The sequence below is a fragment of the Hemibagrus wyckioides genome, linkage group LG07 (assembly GCF_019097595.1).
Source record: "Hemibagrus wyckioides isolate EC202008001 linkage group LG07, SWU_Hwy_1.0, whole genome shotgun sequence".
Lineage (NCBI taxonomy): Eukaryota > Metazoa > Chordata > Actinopteri > Siluriformes > Bagridae > Hemibagrus > Hemibagrus wyckioides.
In genome coordinates, this window is record NC_080716.1 from 25,262,536 (window position 1) to 25,284,900 (window position 22,365).

The window sequence follows — 22,365 nt, forward strand, 5'->3', positions numbered from 1 at the left end:
CGTCGGCCGGTACATCAGGCCTGTGGAATTCTCTGGCACTGACCTCCATCTGGATTTCCTCACTGCACACATATACACCAAACCACACATTTCCCCTCGAATGGTTGAAGCTCAGCAGAACCAACAACCATGGACTGATGGAGGCCACCCTCAGGCACTGTAAATTAGCTTCAAAAGAACCTTTCGATCTGTGCTCGTTCGTCTCAGAGTGAGACACGGAGGGGGAAAAAAAAAGGCTTCTCGTTGGAGAAGTCGCTAATGGCTCCAAGCGGGCTTCTGTAGCTCAGGGCCACTGACAGCTGCTAAACAACAGCAGAGATGGGAAATTACCTTTTGGTGTGTGAGTTCTCCTCGGTGCAGGATTTAAACCTGAGCCAAAAGTCTTGTTGGGTTTAAAATATACAGAGATTATGTCTAGCTGGAATAAAGCACTTGGGGGCGTGCTGTTATAAGAAAATAATCAGTGATGGAGTGACGTGATAAAGCCAGACACAAAGCAGGTACTCTAACCATCCTGAAGTGGGTCATTTTCCAATAACAGCATGTCCTACAGTGTTTAATTCCTTTTATACCACAGCTCTTTGCAAACAATTACAATCTGTAATTTATTTATGAACAACATCTTATGCTTTTTTTCCATTTAGTTACATGTTTTGGTTAGTTACAAACAGGAAGACGACTTCTATCTTCATGTTTGTTTGTTTTTTGCTCTCTCTTGAATATGTTAAGGTACAAAATGTCGCTTGTCACGCTACTGAAAAAGGCACAGAATAAAAATGCTTTCCCATGTTGGAAATTGTTTAAGTGCTTACACAAGAGACTTCTTTCATAAATGGTAAATAAACATCTCACTGAAAACTTCACCATATGAATATTTACATGTTTATAGTTTATATATTCAGGCTGCATCTCAATCAGCTCGCTAGTTCAGTAGTCAGGGCACTGATCAGAGAGTCGGCCATTTTAAGCTCAGCCAATGGGAAAGGCATGTCTCGAGCTCCTGAGCTCCTCTCTCTCTCTCTCTCTCTCTCTCTCTCTCTCTCTCTCGTACATTGTAATGTTTGGTCACTAAAAATCCCACAATTCACTGCAAAAACCAGGGAACATCGATGCTCTTTATGTTTCTCAACTGAAAAAAGAATGGAGGACGAACCAGCCAACTTCATCTACATCTACATTTGCAAGCAGCTTGTTATCGTTGTTGTGGCTCTCATATGATGACTGATATGCATTAGAAATTTCATTTTGAACTTTATTTAAAGTTCTATATATGGTTTGTTTGAGACTTTTAAGTGGTTAATGGTTTATAAAAGTCCACTATTTAGCCTACATTCATGTGTACAATGTGTGTGATTAAGCTCTCATGATACATGTAACTCAAATATGTTTGGGTTTTTACAGTAAGGGACAAGGAAATTAGGGTTGTGTCACCAGAATTTGTCCGAATTCATCAGCATCCTAATCTTTTGTGATTTAATCCAGGGACCTTATTCACCGTTCAGGGAGCTAGAAAGCCGATTGGACCTCCTTTTGAACAATTATAGTCAAGAATTCCACAGTGCTGTGCTAAACCATGAAATAAAAGCATATTGACTATCACATCCATCGCAAACAGGAACTGATCCCCCCAGCATTGAGAACACTTTCATCTTCTCATATACAATAATTAATCTGCTTACGCTGGAGATGAAGATCAGATCACAGCCTTTTTCAAAACAACTGCGATGGCCTGCATCTGGCAAACACGAGCAGCCGTTGCGAAACAGCAAACAGAACATGAGAGGTAAAATCCTGCCAGCATGGGGGCGATGATGTGGCTTTGAATTCACTCGTCATGTTGCTGCTTCACCTGTAATCGCTCATCCATATTTAATACGGACAAATTCAGACGAGGCCAAAGCAAGCTAGGGAGCTGCAACGGTCTCGGCTCGTGACGCTCGTAGAATATTCTGGCTTTTACCGTCACAGCGAGGATAAAAATAAACAACCAAAAACCAAGAGACATACAGTCACGCTGGGAAGGGTTTGGATGAATGTTGCTTTTTTAATGATTCATTCATGCATTTACAGCCAGTGAGAGACCGAGGCGAGGCATGGCGGGATCAGGAGGACCGTTACGATGAATCTTAAGAGGCAGTGAGGGAGACGAAGGAGAAAGAAAGGGCAGTAAACATCTTGTAAACATATATTACACTTAAAAAACGATTTGTATGGGACCTTGAAATGGACCAGCCGTATTCTGAACAGCTCTCTCTCGCTCTTTCTCTCTCGCACTCACTCTCTTTCACTAACTCACACACACTCCTCTCTCTCTCTCTCTCTCTCTCTCTCTCTTTCTCTCTCTCTCTCTCTCTCTCTCTCTCAGTCTATGCTATATATATTTAATTTAAAAATAAAAAAAAACAACAACCAGAAAATAAATATTGATTTTTTGTTTACTTGTCTATCCATTTATCTATCTATCTATCTATCTATCTATCTATCTATCTATCTATCTATCTATCTATCTATCTATCTATCTATCTATCTATCTATCTATCTATCTATCTTTTATCTTTTTTCAAGAAAAATCAAAACACAACCAGAAAATAAATATCTATCTATCTATATTTTTTTTTTAAAACATATATTTTAAGCAAAACGCTTATAATAATAATAATAATAAATAAAAAAATATATATAATGCAAAATGTAAAAAATGAATTATTTTATGTAAAATTAAAAAATAAGTTCCCTTCATGCTGAATCTATGAACAGTGAGCGAGGAACATTTTCAGGTTTTAATCTTCATCTGGAATGTTCCATCTCGAAAAATCTGCTGGTTCATTTGAAGTTTTCACTCCTGCTTGAGCAAAAAAAAAAAAAATCAGCTAACCCTTCTCATCCTCTCACTGCCAAGTAAGAATTTGTTAAATAATTCAGGTGTTTGGATAAGAGCTAGGAGACTTGATTAGCTCTCAGCCAATACGCCGGTATTATACTCCCCTCAATATGGCATAAATGGATTTAAAATCAAATCATGTGTAAAATGAATATGCAAATCCCATTCAGTAAAGCGTAGGCCGCTCTGCTAAATGCTTAATAAAGGTGGCATGGTGCTGATCCTCATGGAGAAGCGGATTGTTTTTACGAGGTCTATGTAACTGCGATGTCATTTAACGCTTCGGTCTCTACGACTACACTTGTTTTGGCTTTTCCATGTCGATTTTCTCGGGACATTTTTGTTCCTTAGAACTGACTGATGTAGAAATCAGTGGCGGCTTTGATTTATTTGTTCTGATCAGCTTCCAGCTCTTTTATTATTTATTCAGGACTTACTTTTGATCTCCTCATATTTTTTTTTTCTTTTTTGCACTTACTTCTGCTTCTTCTTTTTTTTTGTTCTCTTCATGTATACTGATTGATGTGAAGTGCAGACATACAGAAACAAGCTCCACAACGCTTATTAACTAATCACACTAAACCTTTTTATTGTTAATGTTCCTGATAGACACAAACACACTGCTCACAGATACAGGGGAAAGTCTGTACACCTTCAGGACAGATGTTATTGTGTAGAAGCACGAATTGAAGCGTTTACAAGCAACAAATAATGGATTTTAAGATAGAAAACTTTTGAAAAATATATTGGAAAATAATGTTCTTATGTAGCTTCCAAACACATCCTTGGCTTTTCTATCTATCTATCTATCTATCTATCTATCTATCTATCTATCTATCTATCTATCTATCTATCTATCTATCTATCTATCTATCTATCTATCTGTCTGTCTGTCTCTCTTCCTCTCTATCTTCATCTATCTGTCTGTCTGTCTCTCTTTCTCTCTCTCTTGATCTATCTGTCTGTCTGTCTCTCTCTCTCTCTCTCTCTCTCTCTCTCTCTCTCTATCTATCTATCTATCTATCTATCTGTCTGTCTGTCTGTCTGTCTGTCTATCTTTGTCAGGCTCTTGTTATTTATTTCATTTAAAAAAAATGTTATTTATGTGGGATTTAAAAAATTCTACTAAATTTCTACTCTATCTATCTATGTAACATTGGATTTAAAAAAAAAATCACCTTATTTATTTGTTTGTTTAAATATTTCTATCTATCTATCTATCTATCTATCTATCTATCTATCTATCTATCTATCTATCTATCTATCTATCTATCTATCTAGATAGTCTGTCTGTTCTTTCTTTATTTAATTATTTATCTTATTGCATATTTTTTTTTAAATATTTTTTAACTCATTTTTAAAATGCCAGAATCCCATATCTGCTACATCTTGACGAAACTGAAGGATTTCAGATCCATTACACAACCGGAAAACATACAAAAGTGAATTAAAACATTATTCTAACTCTTTATCTTGTAGAACTATCATGGAAGACAGGTTGAGATGGATGCTGGTGCAGTTAAGCGTTTTAGTAAAGGAGCAGGCAAATAAATTCCAAACGACAAGCTCAAGGTCAACAGCAGGCCGGTTCAGGAGATCTACAGCCCGAGAGAGAGAGAGAGAGAGAGAGAGAGAGATGCAGGAAACTCAGGTGGAGAAGAATAAACATGTGGACAGAAAGGCGGGTAAACACTGAGCAATACTTCTCATCGAGCACAGACACACAAGGGTTTAATTATACAGCCTAATTAAAGGGTGAACTGAAAACAGGTGCAAATAATAAAGACACAGCAGAGAGACAAGCAGTGACAGGACAAGGGTGGAGATAAGACATGAACCAAAACAAAAACACACGTGGCGATATAAACATGCGTACAACAACCCGGAAGAGTGTGTGGCAGCGATGTGGGCTGTTATACACACAGCACTCGGCACGAGGGGAAAATCCTGACAGGAACATTATTGCTTAAGACTGTTGATTAATTAATTAAAGGGGAAAAACTCTGTGGCTCTGTTACACTGTCAGGGGCATTTACTTTTTCTTTTACTGCCACAGTCCTCTTAGAGCAAAGTGTCACTGCAGATCAATGCAAAGATCGTCTGATCTTATGGTTAACTATTCATTATACTAGAAGAGTGGGCGTGGTCTCTTCCAGGATGACCCCGCCCACATCTTTGAACAACTATTGAGGATGAAAATGATTTGTGTTTTTCTGTTTGTCTTTATTCTATCCTGTAATCGCTTCACTGCCTTGACAGGATTCATTTCAAAGGTTAGAAATACTTAAAGCGGCAGTTTGTAACTTTTAAGCCCTCTGCTGCCTAAAAGGAAAACATTATGCTAGAATGAAACGTTTCTCCGAGTGGGCGTGGTCTCTTCCAGGATGACTCCACCCACATCTTTGAACTCATCTATTGAGGATGAAAATGATTTTCTTGACTATTTCTGTTTTTCTGTTTGTCTTTCTTCTATCCTGTAATCGCTTCACTGCCTTGACATTTCAAAGGTTAGAAATACTTAAAGGGGCAGTTTGTAACTTGTAAGCCCTCTGCTGCCTCAAAGAAAAACATTTACAAACCTTCATCAAATACCCACCACCCCAAATAAGCCCTTTCTGTGGAAGCTCACTTAGTGTGTTGTATATAAAAGAAAACAAAGAGTGGGAATTTTTCTGGGCTGGAAAACTGCAAACATTATCCTGAAATACAGACATGAGCCAGATCCAGGGTTTTGTGTCCAATAAGTCCAGATTTTTGTTCAAAAGATATCTTCATAAGCTCCATCTGATGACTCCAGGTCTAGAAACTTTTTTCTTTCCTTCATTTTTGAAACACAAACTACACCTTTAAGGTGAAGATACAAGGCAGGGTTAACGTTTGAAGTAAGCCTTCATTCATATGAAGTCCAGAGAAATCCTATTAAAATTTCTACAAATGTTTTATGTGAGTTTGAGTTGAGAACGGTTTCACATTCTTATAAAATGGACTCGGAGCTCTTGTATCTTTTCACCTTTTGTCCTAGTCACAAACTCCTACCTTAACATTTTACAAACAAACAAATAAATAAATAAATAAATAAATAAATAAATAAATAAATAAGAAATAAATAGGGGGGTGGGGGAGATAATCTCAACAAATTAAAAGGAGATGCAGAAATATCCCCAGAGGCTCAATGAGGGAATCATTGCTGCAATAATTAATAACATCAATTAATACCAAATTAATACCACAATTAACACCAAATCAATTAATTTTTATTTTTTTTCCTTAATAATCTGAAATAAATATATACATATTGAGTCTAATAACAACAACAATAATAATAATAATAATAATAACAACATTAATAATAATAATAATAATAATAATAATAATAATAATAATAATAATAATAATAATAATAATAATAATTATTATTATTATTATTATTATTATAATTATTATTATTATTATTATCATGTATATATTATGTATATGTGACCAGGAAAATCTGAATTTAAATCAATCAATCAATAAATCCACACATATACCTGTTTAGATTATTAAGGAGAAAAATTAACAAAATAATTGATTTGGTGTTAATTGGAAAAGAATAATATGGTATCAACAAGCCAATGTTAAACTTGAGACATATTTAATTAAATAAATCAAATTCCTTTTCTTTGTCTTCAGGGAAATATCATAGTAACTTAGAGAATATTCTCCAAACATTTTGATGTCTAGGAATAAACTTTTATACTGTTATTATTGATGCTACAAACTCAGACGCTGCAGAGTGGAGAAAAAAACTCCCAGCAGGTAGCAGTATAGAGAGAGACAGTGATGTGCTGTGGAGTGCTGTGTGTTGTGGTGTGCTGTGGAGTGTTGTGGTGTGCTGTGGAGTGTGTTGTGGTGTGCTGTGGAGTGCTGTGTGTTGTGGTGTGCTGTGGAGTGTTGTGTGCTGTGGAGTGTTGTGGTGTGCTGTGGAGTGTTGTGGTGTGCTGTGGAGTGTTGTGGTGTGCTGTGGAGTGTTGTGGTGTGCTGTGGAGTGTTGTGGTGTGCTGTGGAGTGTTGTGGTGTGCTGTGGAGTGTTGTGGTGTGCTGTGGAGTGTTGTGTGCTGTGGTGTGTTGTGGTGTGCTGTGGAGTGTTGTGGTGTGCTGTGGAGTGTTGTGGTGTGCTGTGGAGTGTTGTGTGCTGTGGAGTGTTGTGTGCTGTGGAGTGTTGTGGTGTGCTGTGGAGTGTTGTGGTGTGCTGTGGAGTGTTGTGGTGTGCTGTGGAGTGTTGTGTGTTGTGGTGTGCTGTGGAGTTTTGTGTGCTGTGGAGTGTTGTGATGTGCTGTGGAGTGTTGTGGTGTGCTGTGGAGTGTTGTGGTGTGCTGTGGAGTGCTGTGTGTTGTGGTGTGCTGTGGAGTGTTGTGGTGTGCTGTGGAGTGTTGTGGTGTGCTGTGGAGTGCTGTGTGTTGTGGTGTGCTGTGGAGTGTTGTGGTGTGCTGTGGAGTGTTGTGGTGTGCTGTGGAGTGCTGTGTGTTGTGGTGTGCTGTGGAGTGTTGTGTGCTGTGGAGTGTTGTGGTGTGCTGTGGAGTGTTGTGGTGTGCTGTGGAGTGCTGTGTGTTGTGGTGTGCTGTGGAGTGTTGTGGTGTGCTGTGGAGTGTTGTGTGCTGTGGAGTGTTGTGGTGTGCTGTGGAGTGTTGTGTGCTGTGGAGTGTTGTGGTGTGCTGTGGAGTGTTGTGTGCTGTGGAGTGTTGTGTGCTGTGGAGTGTTGTGGTGTGCTGTGGAGTGTTGTGGTGTGCTGTGGAGTGTTGTGTGCTGTGGAGTGTTGTGTGCTGTGGAGTGTTGTGTGCTGTGGAGTGTTGTGTGCTGTGGAGTGTTGTGTGTTGTGGTGTGCTGTGGAGTGTTGTGTGCTGTGGAGTGTTGTGTGCTGTGGAGTGTTGTGTGCTGTGGAGTGTTGTGGTGTGCTGTGGAGTGTTGTGGTGTGCTGTGGAGTGTTGTGGTGTGCTGTGGAGTGTTGTGTGCTGTGGAGTGTTGTGTGCTGTGGAGTGTTGTGGTGTGCTGTGGAGTGTTGTGGTGTGCTGTGGAGTGTTGTGGTGTGCTGTGGAGTGTTGTGTGCTGTGGAGTGTTGTGGTGTGCTGTGGAGTGTTGTGGTGTGCTGTGGAGTGTTGTGGTGTGCTGTGGAGTGTTGTGTGCTGTGGAGTGTTGTGGTGTGCTGTGGAGTGTTGTGTGCTGTGGAGTGTTGTGGTGTGCTGTGGAGTGTTGTGTGCTGTGGAGTGTTGTGGTGTGCTGTGGAGTGTTGTGTGCTGTGGAGTGTTGTGTGCTGTGGAGTGTTGTGTGCTGTGGAGTGTTGTGGTGTGCTGTGGAGTGTTGTGGTGTGCTGTGGAGTGTTGTGTGCTGTGGAGTGTTGTGTGCTGTGGAGTGTTGTGGTGTGCTGTGGAGTGTTGTGGTGTGCTGTGGAGTGTTGTGTGCTGTGGAGTGTTGTGTGCTGTGGAGTGTTGTGGTGTGCTGTGGAGTGTTGTGGTGTGCTGTGGAGTGTTGTGTGCTGTGGAGTGTTGTGTGCTGTGGAGTGTTGTGGTGTGCTGTGGAGTGTTGTGGTGTGCTGTCGAGTGTTGTGTGCTGTGGAGTGTTGTGTGCTGTGGAGTGTTGTGGTGTGCTGTGGAGTGTTGTGTGCTGTGGAGTGTTGTGTGCTGTGGAGTGTGGTGTGCTGTGGAGTGTTGTGTGCTGTGGAGTGTTGTGTGCTGTGGAGTGTTGTGGTGTGCTGTGGAGTGTTGTGGTGTGCTGTGGAGTGTTGTGTGCTGTGGAGTGTTGTGGTGTGCTGTGGAGTGTTGTGTGCTGTGGAGTGTTGTGTGCTGTGGAGTGTTGTGTGCTGTGGAGTGTTGTGGTGTGCTGTGGAGTGTTGTGTGCTGTGGAGTGTTGTGGTGTGCTGTGGAGTGTTGTGTGCTGTGGAGTGTTGTGGTGTGCTGTGGAGTGTTGTGTGCTGTGGAGTGTTGTGGTGTGCTGTGGAGTGTTGTGGTGTGCTGTGGAGTGTTGTGTGCTGTGGAGTGTTGTGTGCTGTGGAGTGTTGTGGTGTGCTGTGGAGTGTTGTGTGTTGTGGTGTGCTGTGGAGTGTTGTGGTGTGCTGTGGAGTGTTGTGGTGTGCTGTGGAGTGTTGTGTGCTGTGGAGTGTTGTGTGCTGTGGAGTGTTGTGGTGTGCTGTGGAGTGTTGTGGTGTGCTGTGGAGTGTTGTGTGCTGTGGTGTGCTGTGGAGTGTTGTGTTGTTTGTGCATACTGAGCTGTTGCAGCAGGTAGGCTTCATGTGTGTATGTTTATGTTCGCGTGTGTGTTTGTGTGTGTGTGTGTGTGTGTGTGTTTGTGTGTGTGTGTGTTTGTGTGTTTGCATGTGTGTGTGTTTGTGTGTGTATGTGTGTGAGCGATATAGGAGACGGCTCTCGGTCCTGCATGTGGATGGAGAGGAGGAGATGCGGGTTCTGCTCTGGTGATTCCCCTGGACAGTGATGGACAGATTCCAGAAAGAAGGCTGAAGTCCTGAGCTTACCCCACACCTCCACCTCCTCCTCCTCCTCCTCTGTCCTCTCAGACTGGACACATCCAAAAAGTCAAGCTGTGTGTGTGTATGTGTGTATGTGTGTGTGTGTGTGTGTGTGTGCTGCTTTGCGCATGACTAGCCAGATCAGGGTTCATCAGCAGTGTGGAAAGAGGACTGAAATAATTACAATCACTCATATCTTTTCTCCCCCCCCCCCATATTCTCAACACATAAAATAACTTTTGTTAGAGAAGAATAAAGTTGAAATAAAGAAATGTATCTAGCAGATGCTCCATAATAACAGTTTAAAAGTGTCACAGCTGATACGGTGAATTGGTCTGGGAAAAGATTTGAATAGTTTATTGAACATTTACAGAGAGTCAGTGGATTTAATGTCTGGAATGTGCCATTGTTTTAATGAATGAAGCTTGTACTCATATACGACATAATAAAACACTTTGGACTGTTATTTAAAAAAAAATATCACTTTAAGAAAGCAGTGTGTTCAGCATCTTCACTCCTTCGCTGATTATTTTCCATTAACACTTTTCTCAGAAGGGATTTTCACACCGAGTTTAACCCTGGTTTTTGTTTGTCTTAACCCCGGGTAGAGGAACGTTTGACACGTGTAATTTAGAAGCGGGGTTATGAGGCACGGCTTTTTACCCGGGGGTTATGAAGCTCAGCTCTGAATCAGGATCAGGATCACTTCTTCAGTGTTAACTTCATTACAGTGTGAAAAGATGGGAGATACTTAACAGACTGGTAGCTTAGGGCTTAAGGTGTTTCTTAGTAGTTAAAGTGTCAGAGTACTGATTGGAAGGTCAAGAGTTCGTCCATTAAATGCCCGCTACAGGGTCCTTGAACAAGACCCTTAATTCTTCTGTATAAAATGAGAATATAAGTTGCGTAATGTAAACAGACATGAAATCAGACACTGAACAGTGCTTCAGCCTTAAATCACATGATTTGTACAGGCACAGAAACCTCACAGCAGTTTGAATGTTTGAGGGAGGAAAAATAACGGCAAATAGTGATGAAAAAATGTGTCAAACGGATCAAATAGGAGACAGAAGAAATAACTGACTGAAAAGGCAGAAGCTAGTTTAATACGCCACTTTCCATTCTGTAAAATTCACTGTTACTACATGTAACATAATCACACATCATCCACTGCTGCTGCATATTCCATTCCTTTTTCATTTTATTTCTATTCATTATATTTTTCACTTTGTCAGTTTAGTTTATTTATGTGCACAGTCTTAGCAGGAATGTGTCAGGCTTACGTTTCACTGGATATCAGCGAACGCCTGATCAACGACACAAAAAGATTCTCAGACGCAGAGCCTCGGACCTGTTCTTATTTTCTCACGAGGCGTTATTTAAAGAGGTCTCACGCTGTATTTATCCAATCATGGTTGTTGAGGGAGCAAACATTCAAATGAGAATGAGGTTAAGGCGGGGTTTAGGGATGTACGGTGTGAAGCGTCGGATTATGGAGAGACAGGATTAACTGTTAACCCCGGGTAAAGACTGAGCGGTGTGAAACAACGTCTAACAAGATAACCCAGGATTAGGTTTAAAATGATGCTATTTTAGGTGAAAAGCCCGGAAGTGTTTTATTCCTTTACGAAAAGATAATTCTGAGATCGTGTCACTGACAAATATTTTTCAATTATATGTTTTTCTATCAATGACAGAGTTTTTTTTTATCAATGCATAAATTGAAAGCTGACTTTCCTCTGTTTGTCCTCTAGGCCATGGACCTGTGGGAACTAAACAATCAACCCTAAACACAGAGGAGCTGCGTGATAATTAGGCTAAAGCCCAGGTGAATTTCTGTCCTGAGCTGTTGCTGTTCTGGAGGTTTATTCACATCGGTGATGACACACACACACACATACACACACACACACACACACACACACGCACCTGTCACCACTAATACACAATTCGTTCAGCTTTCACATAATACTCATCCTGGAAGTGAACTGGATAACGGTGTGATGTGTGTGATTTGTTTCAGACAACTGCAAGCATCAGCTGGCGCGAACAGCAGGTGGACTGCTGCGAAGGCAACACTAAATTATGTATTTCATTACGATGCTGCATACAAATTGATTTACAGCACAGAGCTGATGAATTCTCCAATCTGACTGGTCAGTTCTGCAGCTTTGACAGTAGGCCTGGTCATGTTAATGCACCTGCTATAATGCATTAAAACTGTACAACATACACTCCATACAAACAGATAAAAAAAAAAAAAACATTGAAGTTCCTGTAGTCACATTTTCTTTGAGGAGATACATTTAGTGGTCTCTCAAAGGAGTCGCCAAAGTCAGCATTCTGTAACATTAAAAAAAAGAAACGAAATGATACGTCTCTGGTACATGACAAGCTCAGGTTCCTGTTCTCTGATGCATGTCACTGATGTGTCATTAACATGTCATTCCTTTAGAAATGATCAAATGTTAGCAGAGGCAAATTGCAGAATTCATTCAAGAGGAATGAAACACTGAGAAAGGACGAGTTGTTCTAGGAAAATAGTCACGCTCTGAGTGATTACATTCACCATGCTTCACGACAAGACACCTCATGGCACCTAGTTGTTGATTATCATCGTTATTATTTTACTTTGCTTTATATCGACACACTGGCAGATACAGTTGTTAAAACAAAGCAAAACAAAACAAGGTAGGACAAAACGAAACAAACACAGAACAAGGCAGGGCGAAGCAAAAATAAAACCAAGCAAACAAAACAAAACAAGGTAGGACAAAACAAAACAAATCAAAACAAGGCATGACAAAACAAGGCAGGGAAAAGCAAAATAAAACAAAACTAATCTAAACAAGGTAGGTCAAAAGAAAACAAACACAAAACAAAACAAATCAAAACAAGGTAGGACCAACAAAACAAAACAAAACAAAACAAAACAAAACAAAACAAAACAAAACAAAACAAAACAAAACAAAACAAAACAAAACAAAACAAAACAAAACAAAACAAAACAAAACATGGCAGGGCAAAGCAAAATAAAACAAAACAAAACAAGGTAGGACAAAAGAAAACAAACCCAAACAAAACAAAAGTCAAATCAAGACCAAAAAAACAGAAGAAAAAGAATGTTTAAAAATATGTTTAAAAATATGTCTTAAAATTTCCTGTAGGTCTGGCTACATTGAGAATGTGATATAAACTCTACAGAGACTTCTATTCTATCAACAAACAAGATGAATGATCATAGCTACGCTAAAGAACTGAAATCTATAAATCTATTGTGGATTTTGAACTTCTAACAACCTGTACTGTAATAAAGTCTTAATAATGCTTAATTAATCATTAATTAATACATAATTAAGCATTAATAAGGATTTTATTATAGTAAGGGTAATAAAGCCCTTATTAATGCATAATTAATTAATTATTAATACAAAACCAAAGCTTAATTAATATTTGTTTGTTATACACACTAAATAATAAAAAAATAAAACTTTTTTTTTTTTTTTTTACAGTAAAATGCTTGGAATATCACTGATACAGAGATTAAAAAAATGAATCATTTGATTTATGTACACGCTGGATTTCAGTTCCGAAGCTAATTCTTTCCGCCATGATGAAGCGCATGTGGAGTTTACTCAAACTCAGATTAATCAAATTCATTCCAACATGATGAGGAGATTCTGAAGGTTAATTCGAATATTAGCTGAATTCATATTAATCCCATTCATTAAGACGTAATGGAGATTTACTGACCAGAAATGAATTAATCAGGTTAGGTTTAATCGGATACAATAGAGATCTTCGGAACAACACGCAGATACGGCGGTGTAGGAAAACCTCAGTGAGTAGAGCAACAGCTGGATGCCTGCTTGCGCACCGGGACGCTGCTGTGCCACATATCTGCTCCACTTGCTTTTTGAGCCAGTGGTCCGAGTGTTTTTTTTCCCCCTCTTCTATCTAACTAATTAATTCAAGTACAAACCTCCCCCGAGGTAGCAATTAATGATAAACTTATTAAACACTAAAGGCCCGGGAGGCCTGGATCCTATCTGAACCTCAGCGCTGCCGCTTGTGCCACTTACTCAACTGTCACATCCAATGATTCAGGGAGATGTTCACAGAAAGGACTCAAATACAGAGCGTTTGTGTGTGTGTGTGTGTCTGAAAGAAAGAGAGGGAGAGAAAGAGACAGACAGAGACAGAGAGAGATGAATGCTGCATTTGATTAAAGGTTGTAACTTATAATTTATAAAAACACAAATAAGACACTATTTCAACTCGGGAATTCAGAAAACGCAAGTGACACCAAATCAACATGGATGTAAACAAATGAAAGTAAACACGTCGCCACTTCTTAACTTTATAATAACTTCTGCTTTATTTACAAAGTAGGACATTCTGAGTAGGAACGTATGCAATAAAAAACAAACTGAGCAGGGACACGTAATTGTTTGTAGCTTGAACATGTGGAACCGCGTTCTAAATAACTGCGTCTAAACACGACACCCTATGCACTTTAGCATCTAGTGTATTAATGTTATTTCGTCTCAAATGGAACACTAGCATAATGTTGCACTAGCTGAAAGTTGAAGCCATTTCCATGAACGATTTCAAATAACGTCAAATACACGTATCGTGATGCTGCTAGCTTGAGTAGAATACCATGAATTTTTAAAATGTTGAACCATACAATGTGTGTAGATTCGTTTAAAAGATAGTCTTTATTTGTATGTATGTTTACGTCTTCTATTTGTATGTTTACGTCTTGTCCACTGAAGTGTCATTCACCATCTTGAAAATTTTCCCTGATCCAGCGCCTCGTAGCCCCGCCCCTCATCCACTATGTAAGCAAAGCTGTGAGTGTTGAGTGCATGAAGCATCCAACATTCCACACTTCATTGTTTCAGTTGAATAAGTGCATCATCCACTTCATGGTACATGAAGTGCACTTGTTGATGGAGTTTTCAGTATGAGAACGCTACTCATGCCATTTACACTATTTAGGATGCATGAAATGATACAATTTAGTATCCTATATGCTATTTTATGTTATGTGGACTCAATGAAAAGAAAGCAGCAAAGTGTATATTCCTTAGTCGGTATGATGGAGCCTTTAAGAGTACATGTTGTGTAAGTATTATTGATCCAGGAAGGTGCGTGCGGCTTTAATTTAGCTATTAAAATGCTCCTCAAGTCTAGTCAAGTCAAGTCAAGAAGCTATTTAACCATATATAGCTGACGCAGTACATGGTGACATAAGACAACGTTTCTCCTGGTGCTACATAAAACAACATAACAACATAAAGCTATCAAAATAACAACACACAGCTAATTACAGAGCTCCTTAAGATCAATTAGAATAAAAGGTAGAATAAAAATAGAATAAAAGGTATACTCAATTCACGTTTCCAGGTAAAAGATAGACACTAAAGATACAATAGATGTACCATAGATTATACCACAACAAAGCCAAGGAAAAATACACACTCTTATGTCCACCAGCCAATCTGCAAACAGAAATACTCAGGGGCGGGGCTTCAGTCATTCACGCCAATGTCCAGAAAGATTAACAGCTGTTGTTTACTCACATGCTGCAGACATGTTGCACATGAATTGAGTCTCCACCTGCAAACACGCCTACGCCGAACCAGCAGTACACATGCTTTTTTTCTGGCAGATGCTAAAAAGTTCGAGGGAAGAAAGTAGCGATGAGTAAAAACGAGCGGTTTTGATTAGCGAGGGAGATACGATTCCAATTTAACCATAACCTTTTAAGCTGATCTTGAAATATTGAGCACCTGTTGGTGGAAATAAATGAATGAATAAATAAATAAATAAATAAATAAATAGAATCTCAGAAACTCTTAAACTGTTATTATTTTTGTCTATTTTTTTGTTCTATGAATCTTAGCACTGGTATTTCCAAGGACTGTAGAACTTGAGTCTTAAGGTCTCTTGGACTTGAGGCTGGTCTCAAGATGTTTTCTGTACTGGCTTGAAATTGGCTTAGCATTTGTGGGACGTGGACTGGTCTTGATCATTGATCATTGGTCTTGTTTGGTATAGCCTTGGTCTTGGCTGAGTGTTTGGAAAAATAAAAAAAAATAAAAAATTGTCTTTTATGTTGAAGTCAGAGAAGAAGCCTAGCATTCGAGGTGCACTGCTAGTCCTGGTTTTGGAACTGGTTTGTTTTTGTTTTCGACTACACCCCTATCCTGTATACATAAAACTATATTCAGTTCCTCGAGAATGTTTGATTTAAAAAAATGAATGCAAATTCAAGCAAACTCTGTGATATTCTGAAGAGCGTGCAATTTTTCAAAATGACTGCAGATTTTCTGCAACTCGCAATCATGTGACCTAATCAAAACACACAGTCAGCCAAAGTCCGCTGCGTTTCGCGTGCGTCGGACATGAACACGGCTCTCATAGAAAGTCATTCAATACGTGTGTTCAGTGGTAGAAGATTAAAAGAAGAATTTTTGTAATTGCAATTTCAGCAATTTAAATAGCTTTCAGCAAAAAATAAAGGCATAACAAAATCTGAAAATCAAGCATTTTTGGCCACAATCACCAATATATATATATATATATATATATATATATATGTATCCTGCCTGTAAAAGATTCCTAACACATGTATTTTCTTTTCTGCTTTTTGTCAGGTTAAATAAAAAGGCGTCCCTTGTAAAAGTGTCTGAGTTGGACCTCTCAGGTAAAATGATGGTTAAATAAATAATAAATCGAGCTACAACCCATAAATCTTTATGAGAAGGATGTGTTTCCTAAAGGAAACTTTCACAGAAAGTGACCTGGAATATAAATCATAGCGATACTCTGACGTACAAAGGAACAGATGATCTAAATGACAGGTTGGAGTGGCGAGGTCAGGTTGGGGTTAGTGTGGGCGTCGCTGTCTCCGAACGCTGAACACAGTGATGGATGGTGAAGATGGACCCTGTGTGTCTTTTCTCTTGCCATTAAGAAAAGAGCTGATGGTTACCCCGGGGATGCACAGGCACAGAGAGCACATGGGCAAAATGCGATTTGAACCCGAATGCAAGCTTAATAGAGCACCTCTGATCAACCGAACAGCGGTTCTATCAGTGCGCCCTTGGGTGACTGCTGTCGAAATGTTAATTAAAATGGGAAAATTATGAGAGACTATTGGCTGTTTTGTTCCCTTTAAGCATGCCGACGGTTAGGATTCATTAAGCAGCTCCGGATACACAATCCTTGGAATAAATTAGCATGTTGATGGCGATTCTTTACTGAAAGCCATGCTACATGCGGCAGAGCTTTATTCCTGAAATTCTGAAAATTTATCCCTAGGGCTGGAGAGACTGTCAAGGCTTAATTTCATAGGGACGACGGCGATGACTCGGATCAGCACAAGGAAGCTAATCAGCTCTGCCTCTCTCCCTGTTTCTTTATGAATGTGTTCCTCTAGACAGGAAGTGCTGCTTTTTGCAAGGCTGTTAAATATGTTCCGGTGCTCGTCTTCAAGAAGGAGCTCTGAAAGCCACTGGGGGAGAATCTGGAGTGAGTGAAGAACAGGAAAGGAGAGTCAAGGACGCTGCTGACGCCCACAAACGCCTCCGTTTAGCATTCTCTCTCATCACTGACAGTGATTCCTCTATCTCTACTAATCACCTGTGAAGTCAGTTTGCCAGACAGAACGCTTCATAATCATATGAAGAGAGGATGCAGTCACCTCCGAGAACTTATGTAAGGAATAAAACACTTCCGGGTATGAGGTTACAGGAAAACAATAATGAAAAAGAAAATATGTTCCATAAGCGTTCAATATAGAATACTCAGGGCCTGTACTTGGCCAACAGATCCTTCTCCCATAAAATGGTTCCTTCTTGGTTCTGTGCCTTAGCCAATAGATTAATTTCCAATAAAATGGTTCTATGTAGAACCCTGGGGTTTTGTACCTTAGCCGATAGATTACTTTCCAACAAAATGGCTCTATGTAAAATCCTGGGGTTTTGTACCTTAGCCGATAGATTCATCACCCATAAAATGGTTCTATATAGAACTCCAGAGTTCCACACCTTAGCAAACAGCACCTTCTCCCATAAAATATTTCTATGTAGATCCCCGGGGTTCTGTACCTTAGCCAATAGATTAATCTCCCATTAAATGGTTCTATGTAGAACCCTTAGAGAGCAATGAAGCTTTTCTAGAAATCCTCATTGGGTTTTCTTCAATTGAAAGTGTGTTCTAAATATCATTTTGGTGTTCCATATATTAATCAAGTGATAGAAATATATATAACCCTTCCTTTTGATTGTGTGGTGTAATATATATCATAACCTAATATTATATCTCCCAGGCTGTTATTATTATTATTATTATTATTTATTTATTTATTTATTTATTTATTTATTTATTTATTTATTTATTTATTTATTTATTTATAAAGCCTTAAAAGGACAAAATGGAGGCAGGCTCGTGCTTTATTTTCCTTGTTTGCTTTCAGTGCTTCTATTTTTAAAACAGCTCTATTCTGTTCGGAGCTCTATTCTTCTTTCATCACTGCTGCAGAATTGCGATCCTTACCACTTACTTCCATTGGTCCCGCCCCTTATTTACATATCGGTTCTTTGACCACGCCCACACGTCTACAGTAATATTGCAGTTACAACTTAACTACAAAATTTTCAGCCTGGATTTTATCAGCTTTTTTTGAGCTGAGCTGAAGTGACAGTGATATATAGTGTACTGTGTATGTGTGTGTGTGTGTTGTCACTGACAAAAAAAAAATCATCCAGTCTTGTTTGAGCACACAGCAACTCAAATATCCACTCTGTGCACTTGTGTTGAGCTGAACAGCATCACACAAAACATCGAACCATGAGGTTGACGGGCTACAATAGCAGAAGATCACTCCTGTCAGCTACGAACATGAACCTGAGGACAGACCCCCGTTTGGATAGCGTGTGTATGTCATGTTACAGTAATGACCCATGTCTGTAATGTATACGGCTGCTGTTTACACGCTGTGCTTCACCTGGCAGGTTCTGAAATGAAGACATTCCAATGAGGAAATACAGAACAACAACAACAACAAAAATCATACACACACTGTAATGTTCCTTTACCAGCTTGAATAAGACTCAGCAGTTCCGCACGATAAACTCAGACCACAATAAATATCTCGGTAATGTGCTGGGCAAAGATTTATCTTCATTAGACGTAATCTGGACGTACAAATGAACGTATGGATTTATCCGTGTTTAAAAACCAGTTCTGCTCGAATCATTAAATACGTCTAATAAATATCTGCCTTAACTCCAAGCCTCAGAACTGGAGTGTGTAGAGGCTGTGTGTTTGCAGATAAAGACATGAACATATACATTAAACAGGATTCCAACTTATAAACTGTTTATTGCCTGGGATGAAAGAAATTTACTGTGGAAACTTTCCCTGTGTAGATATTGCTGGATATTTTGAGCCGACTAATAAGCTATATATATACATATATATATATATATATATATATACATATATATATATATATATATATATATATATATATATATAACATGTGCCATGACAGACACTTTAAGTGGATTTTTGTTAGCCTTTTTCTTATACATCTCTGCCTAGACTGAACAGATAACTATAAATTATTCTGAAGATGACCATAACTGAAATATATACACCTTCTTTCTAAAGCTGTTTCACTTTCAATCAGCTTCAGATAGCAGTGCTAACCTTGACATGAGCCCTCTATTTCCTGTATTAGACTTAATGCAATGATTTGAAGGACACTCGAAAAGGAATAAGAAAAAAACACCTTTTCAACTCTATTACATCCTTCATTCACTCTCTTATATATTACGGTGAATATCGCTCTCCAGGTCCAGAGTTATATATACTGGAGATACATAGCGATCATTGCTATACGTCTATTCCACTGTAGGGACTGAAAAATATGGTTCAAAATAAATAAAAATAATTTCCGGGGTGTTTAAGGGGGTTAACTTGAGTTTTTTTTGCTTTGGTCAGTGAAGAGGTCATTTCTGGGTTGTTATTTTTTTGAGGTATTGCTTATTCCAACATACATGTGCTGACAAAAATGTACTTGTTTATGTTTACCTCGTATTTTTATTTCCTCATCTAGCTTCTTATTGGCTGATCACTGATTGACATATGCCTTGCTCCCGCCCCCGATTTCCCATTGGTTGGATTGAGGGATTATATTTTATGAGTTACATTTGGTATTTTTGAGAAAAACAATAAGGTATTAAAGACTTAATGGCCCATTCGTTTAGATTTTTACAAAATGAATCAGTAACTTATCATAGAAGTATAGTAAAGTATCAGAAACTCAGCTAGTGTATTAGAACTGATTATTGTTTATTCCCGATAATTATCTTCACCTTGTTTATATTTTACAGCTCTATAATAAGCGTTTCTCGACTTCAAAACGCTTCTGCAATTTGTGCTAAACACCGGCATCTGTTGCCAGAAATGGAAATGTAAGTGCAATCATTTCTCCTCAGAGCATGAGCCTTGGGATTTTCATTTATTCACAGCTTTTCCAAACGCACACCACTTTTACAATATATCTTTAATGAATTCAATTTGTGCCAAATTGCAAACTTGAATACAGTGTTAACGTTCAGGGTAACAACATTAAAAATTTGTATGTTTTAATTCATAAGTCCTGGATATTTATCTGTTCTGACAAAAGCAGCTTGTAGTTTTGCTTGAGAGGGTGTGAGCAAAAAAAAAAAAAAAAATGATTCAGACTGGAAAAATGGTCCATCAGTCTATCGATTCACAAGCCAAGATATGGTCTGAATAGCAAAGAAAAAAAAAGTGATACTGCATTTAAAAATCAATGCATAAACCTTGATTCTTGCATGCATATATATGTACATATATATATATATATATATATATATATATATATATATATATATATATATATATATATATATATATATATATATATATATATAAATATGTGTGTGTGTGTGTGTGTGTGAGAGAGAGAGAGAGAGAGAGAGAGAGAGAGACACAGAAAAAGTGACAGAGACAGAGAGAGACAAAGAATGAGAGACAGAGAGAATCAGAAAGCGTGACAGAGACAGAGAGTGAGACTGAGATACAAAGCAATAGAGAGAGAGAGAGAGAGAGAGAGAGACTGAGAGAGACAAAGAGGGTGACAGAGAGAGACAGAGAAAGAGTGAGACAGAAATCATACTTCTTTCCATGTTATAGTTAGGTGCAATGTTGTAACATCCATGAAACACATTCCTGCCATCACTTACTTTACAGCAGCTCTAATCATTCTTTCCCTTCATCATCCCCTCACCAGCCTCACCTTTTCTCTCTCTCTCTCTCTCTCTCTCTCTCGAAGTTAATAAAACAGACACAGCTTTACACAGCACAGTTACTGAGAAACCAGCAATCTCTGTCCTAAAGACTTTCCCCATTTGCCATTTATCTCTGATATCAACTGAATTATATTGGAGCGGGTCTGAATCAAACTGAATCACGTCGGCTCTGAACTGAATCACGTCTGCTCTGAACTGAACCACGTCTGCTCTGAACTGAATCACGTATGCTCTGAACTGAATCACGTCGGCTCTGAACTGAATCACGTCGGCTCTGAACTGAATCACGTCGGCTCTGAACTGAATCACGTCTGCTCTGAACTGAATCACGTCTGCTCTGAACTGAATCACGTCTGCTCTGAACTGAATCACGTCGGCTCTGAACTGAATCACGTCGGCTCTGAACTGAATCACGTCGGCTCTGAACTGAATCACGTCGGCTCTGAACTGAATCACGTCTGCTCTGAACTGAATCACGTCGGCTCTGAACTGAATCACGTCGGCTCTGAACTGAATCACGTCTGCTCTGAACTGAATCACGTCGGCTCTGAACTGAATCACGTCTGCTCTGAACTGAATCACGTCGGCTCTGAACTGAATCACGTCGGCTCTGAACTGAATCACGTCTGCTCTGAACTGAATCACGTCGGCTCTGAACTGAATCACGTCTGCTCTGAACTGAATCACGTCTGCTCTGAACTGAATCACGTCGGCTCTGAACTGAATCACGTCGGCTCTGAACTGAATCACGTCGGCTCTGAACTGAATCACGTCGGCTCTGCTGTCCATGTAAGTGTGTAAGCGTTGCTGGAAAAAATGAAGGCATGGAATGTTAGAAGTCATGAGGAGTGCATGGTTTTATAATTTAGTATTGTTTCTCATATTGCTTTACATTAATTTTTTAATATTTCTCGTATTTAATAACCCCAAAATAACTAACAATTAAAAAAAAATAAAATTGTGACATATTTTGTGACAGAAATTAACATAACACATTAACTTTAAAAAAAAGAAATAAAAAAATGTATTAATAAAATATTTATTATTTAATCAAATTATTATTTCATTAATAAAATTTAAAAATTAATTTAATAATAAAAATTAATTAATACATTTATTACTGAGTGTTGTTAATATTATTTAGGCTGTAGTAATGCTAAGGGTCATGCTACATTAAATCATGCTATTTAGGGGAACTTTAATGTAAAGGGTTAGCTAGTTTCTTCAGCTTGATTTTTTAATGAAAAGACATTACACTATTACACACACACACACACACACACACACACAGCCTGTCCAACATCACATAACAATGCAGAGAGTAAGCCCTCAAATAGAAGGTTTCCGAGGAAACAGAACGTTTCAGACAAAAGTCCTTCATCAGCTTCACAAACAAAACCTTTTTTATTTTCGTCTGTTTCCTGTTCTTTCTCTTTTCTTTTCTTCTTTCATGGCAGTCAGTCTTTGCTAATCCACACAATGACACTTCTAGTGTAGATTTGTAGTAGATTTGATTTCTGAATGTGAAGCACAGCTCTCAGCACTGCTACTGGACGTCATAGGGGCGCGGGGGCGAGACATGAAGGCGAACCCGAGCAGAGGTTCAGCACAAGCGTCGCTTTCCTGAT

At 38.9% G+C, this 22,365-nt stretch overlaps 1 long non-coding RNA gene across 1 annotated transcript in view; it reads right to left on the reverse strand.

The window, feature by feature from the left end:
• LOC131355704 (uncharacterized) overlaps positions 1-22,365 on the reverse strand; it is a 65,513-nt gene that overhangs the window by 25,144 nt on the left and 18,004 nt on the right. The window lies entirely within an intron of this gene.